This window comes from Marmota marmota, unplaced genomic scaffold (genome assembly GCF_001458135.2).
Source record: "Marmota marmota marmota unplaced genomic scaffold, marMar, whole genome shotgun sequence".
NCBI lineage: Eukaryota > Metazoa > Chordata > Mammalia > Rodentia > Sciuridae > Marmota > Marmota marmota.
The window spans coordinates 16767078-16772127 of record NW_026000057.1 but is presented as its reverse complement, the minus strand read 5'-3'; the positions used below and the strand labels follow the sequence as shown (position 1 = coordinate 16772127).

Sequence of the window (5050 nt, the reverse complement as noted above, 5' to 3'; positions counted from 1 at the left end):
TGTTGTGTGAAGACAAAAACTGAAAAAAAAAAATCCAAGTCATTCTGATTATAAAGTTCTCTTTATACAAGTCCTGTTTTGGTTTTAAAATACATACATAAGTTTGTAATATTTCTCCTATTGAACGTAGGCTAGACCCTGCAGCTCACATCTAATGAATGGAACCTCATGGAAGTTATGTGATACTATTTCTGATATTAGGTTATTAAAAAGTATTATCTTACACTTAAGGTGCAAATTTTTAAAATCTCTTTTTTAGATCATTTGATCTTGGAAAATTCACCTGCCTCATTGTGAGGACATGCAGGAAGTTGATGGACAGTTCCACATAGTAAGGAATTGAGGTTTCCAGCCAAAAGCTAGCAAAGGCCTGAAGTTTGACAATACCAAGTGAGTGAGCTTGAAAGCTGATCCTCACCTTGCCTGTCTCCAGTCTAGCTTTCAGATGGCTGCAGACCTGGCCAATAGAGTAGCCCCCCTTATCTATGTGGTATATATACCAAGACTCCCAGTGGATACCTAAGACCATGGCTACTGCCAGAGCCCATGATTCAGTGCTTTCTGGTGCAACACATTGCCTTCCATCAGAACATACTTTATGTTTCTGTCTTCTACCCACAAATTTAATGTCTTTTCCATCTTAACGGAAGACTTATCATGCACTGTGGACATAACTTTTGCAGTCTGAGTTAATAGAAAAACTAGCAAAAACTTATTTCTGCTTCTTCACAATTTCATGGAGAGAAGATTCATTCTTACATAGATTTTAGCAACCTCATCATATGATTTTTTTTTCTATTCTTATTAAGTAGAGAATTTTCAACTATTAAGTAAAAAAGCTTATCTGAACACAAATACTGCAATGCCATAGCAAGCAGTCTAAAAATTAAGACAGTGATTAACTAATAGGTAAGGACCGTATAGAGCACACAAAGACTGGACAAAGGAATGATTTGTGTTCTAGCTGGAATGGAGTGGGAAGATCCAAGATTTCAGAATGGCACACAATTTAAAACCTATGAATTTCTGGAACTTTCCATGTAATTTCTTTGAACCAAGGTGGACTTGTAGGTTATTGAAACTGCAGAAAGCAAAACCACTCATGACTTACAGAAACTGTGAGATAATAAACATTCATTGTTTCAGGATCCCAAGTTTTGCTGCAATTTGCTGTGCAGCAAAAGATAATATAAGCCCTAGACAACATCATCAGTTAAATATCATGAGCATGCATTTTTATTTCCCCAACATACCTTGCTTTGTGGAATCAGTCTTTCCCACTCCAAATAGTAGTGTTCATTCCAAGTCACTGGTATGGCTCACTTTTCCACTCTCCTTGGCCAAGAGACCCAGAATCAACACAGCAAATCAGGGAATGCCCTATAATTCAGAGTGATCACTTCAGAGCTGCACATGAAAGTTAAACTGGAACCAATTAGAATTCTCAACAAAAAACTTTTTGCCTATCCTTACTCAGTAGAGAACTTTCAAGTTCTCATTACTTCCTTTTATTACATGAAGTACTTCATGGTTTCCCTAGAATATTTCAATTGCTGGCATCATTACTGGGACTATTGGTAAGTAAAATAGGGTAATCTGAACTCTGCAATACCACAAGCCATCAAATAGCTGAGACAGCTATTAAGTTACCAATAGGGAAATAGAGTATACAGCATGGATGTGCTGGACAAAGGATAGTCTGACAAAGGGTAGAGGTTTCCAGAAAGATGTTCAACTTTCTTCTGAGATAAGTATTCTAAATTTTGTATAAGCACAAAGGTGCTGTGTCATTTTTTTCACACCAGTGAGAGATGTTCTGAAAAAGGAAGATGATCAGATACAGGAAAGTAAACAAACATGAGATGGAAAGAAGGTATGTTTCATCACGTTGTTTAAACTTCTGGATGCTATTATCTATCTTGAACGTCCCACTTAGATGAGTTCTTACTGCAGCTACTTACGTCTGAATAAGTTCTAATATATTTCATAAATTTTATGAATTAAAAATATACCTAAGGCCCATGCTTCTAGCCATGATGTGATAATAGAAACCAGTTTTTTAAACCCTCATCATAAACAACTAGAAATGAAAAAAATGTATGTAAAATAACAATTTTTAGACATTAGACAAATCATTATGAGAGAGTGATTCCTGAAAAAGGCAAACAAGGGAAAAGAGTCTTAAAATTACCCCTAGCCTTCAGTCTGCTGTTTCTAGTCCTTGGCGAGGAATGCCAGATTAAGAAAAAATCCTGAAAGCTTTCCTAAATTGAGGAAGCAGAATTGAGAATATGGGGAATCCAAAGCATGCAGGAGTATGCTACAGAGAGAAAGAGAACTCTGAAAATACATACTGGATTTCCTAAAAGTCTTCAGATGAGTATATTCTTAGCACACACATGTGAGGTCTAAGACTGGTGAAGCAATTCCAGAGATCGTATCATGTCAGGAAAAATTCCTGGTCCCAACCACAAGTAGGCAGAAATCTCTTAATGTATGAGAATGGGGTCATATATTCACAAGGGATTTCTCTCAGTAATGGAATGAAACCAGTTACAAGCTAAAGGCCACTCTGGTGTTTCCATGAAATGAGTCAAGTGAACATACAAGGAAAAATTGTAAAAAAATAAAATAAAATTCTACAATCAAACAATAAAATATTCACAAAATTATCCTAGTCAATCTATTTCAACATTAGTTTGGAAATCCTAGTCAGTGCATTCAAAAATAAGAAAGTAAAAAACACACAGATTGGGGGGATATATAAAATCCTCTTTATTCACCAATGACAGGAGTATGTATGTTGAAAATCTCAAGAAATCTGCAAAAAAAAGAAAAAAAAATCTCCTCGAGCTAATTACAGAGTTCAGTGAGGTTGGGAGGTCAATAAACAAAAGTTAATTGTATTTTTATAAATTGTCAATATGCATTTAGAACTTAAAATTTTTTAACTATACCATTTAAAATACTATAGATAAATTTGACTGAATACATAATATGATCTGTACACTAAAACATTGTTAAAAGAAACTTGAGTAGATGAAGTATCAAAATATAACATTTTCATAGGTCATCAAGACAATTTACTGGTAAGATTTCATTCTTTCAAAATTGATGTATAGATTCATAGCTATCTCCAAAAGGAAAGCACGAGGAGTCACTGCCACCGCCACCAGAACAGCAGTGCTGGACTGAGAGCACCCAGCCCCTACCCGGTCCTGCAGCAGCATTCTCAGACTTGTTCCAACAATCTGTCAAAACATGGTGATTACTATGAAGCTTTAGGTGTGCAACGACATGCCACACCTGAGGATATCACAAAGGACTATTGGAAACTGGCACTAAAGTGGCATCCAGATAAAAATCCTGAGAATAAAGAAGAAGCAGAGAGAAAATTTAAACACATAGCTGAGGCATAGGAGGTGTTATCAGATGCTAAAAATGGGGGATTTATATGACAAAGAAGGCTTAAATGGTAGAGGTGGAGGTGCAAGTCCCTTTGAGTTTGGCTTCACTTTCCCAAACCCTGATGATGTCTTCAGGGGGTTTTTTTGGTGGAAGGGACCCATTTTCGTTCAACTTCTTTGAAGACCCATTTGAAGACTTTTTTGGGAATCAGAAACCAAAAAATGGGCTTGTTTTTCTCTCCTTTCAGTGGGTTTTCATCATTTGGAGGTGGATTTTCTTCATTTGATACAGGGGTCACTGTATTTGGGTCACTGAGTCACAGTGGCCTTACTTAATTTAACAGAAATATAGTTTAACAGAAATGTTAACAGAATTAACAGAAACATTATTTTTGTTTTTGGTTTTGTTTTGTTTTTAAGATTTCAAAGGAACTCGACTTTCAGTATAATTGTTCCTAAAGTATTTATAAACTGCTTATGGAACCCCCTATTTTGTCACAGACAAATTGGGACCACACAATAGGACCTTTTTTTTTTTTGGTCTTTAAAATTGTTATAATCTTTGTATGTACTTTGCTTTTTTATTAAACATAATCCAAGGTGAGCCTTGACTTTGAGTTAGTGGTAGGACAAGATTGTATCCTAACACCAGGATGGATCTGCTTTCCATTCTGTTTGAAATGTGAGCCAAATACAGCCTGCTGTGAGCTAACATTGCCAGGATGAATTTCCTATAGAAATAATTTGGGTTTTTTTCAGTGTTTAGTAATGAAAGATTAATGCACTAATGGTAATACATTTCTGGTTTAATATAAGTTTAAAGGTGTTTTCTAGAGGTGTTGGCAACTTAGTATAAGGTTTGACAATTGTTTAAATATGTAATGTTAAGCTTAGGTTTAAAAAAGCTGGTAAACTGGGTCTTTGTCATCTGCTTTTTTAAAAAAATAAAAAAATGTTATGTGTTGGTGTAAAAACGAATAAATTCATAGCAATCTCAAAATATTTCTAGTAGGTTTTGTATGGAAATTGACCATTTGATTTAAACTTATATGCAAATGCATAAGACCTAGAAGAACAATTTAAAATTTTTTTTAAAAAAAGAAGAACAAAAGTTGGAGGACTTATGCTATCTTATGTCAAGATATATTATAAAATTATATTAATCAAGAAACTGTGATATTGGCATAAAGATAGAGATATAATTTAATGCAACCTAATAGAGCCCAGAATTGATCAATATGTATTTGGTCAATTGATTTCAACAAAGGTACCAAAGGAATCAAAAGAGAAATGATCATTTTTTCAACAAACTAGACTAGGAAAATTGAATATCTTTAAAAATAGATGCTAACATTTTAATGCTAACATTAAAAAAAAAAACCACCTAAAAGTGAATAAGCCTAAAATACAGGAACTAAAATGATTAAAATTTCTCAAGTAATCTTAGGAGAAAAATCTTAGTAACTTTTTAGTTGTCAATGGCATTTTAAAGATATTTGAGAAAATAATCAACAAATTAGTGTTAAATAATTCTAAAACCATTTGCTGCATAATATGATACCATTAAGAAAATGAATGGAAAAGTCTCAGACTGGGAGACAATATTTGCAAAACATACTCACAATAAATTACTTGTACATAGA

The 5050-nt window shown here is 34.1% G+C and overlaps 1 pseudogene; it reads left to right on the top strand.

Annotated features, from left to right (window-relative positions):
* The first annotated feature begins 301 nt into the window (after positions 1-301).
* On the top strand, positions 302-3764 carry LOC107141125 (annotated as a pseudogene).
* Positions 3765-5050: the final 1286 nt, after the last annotated feature.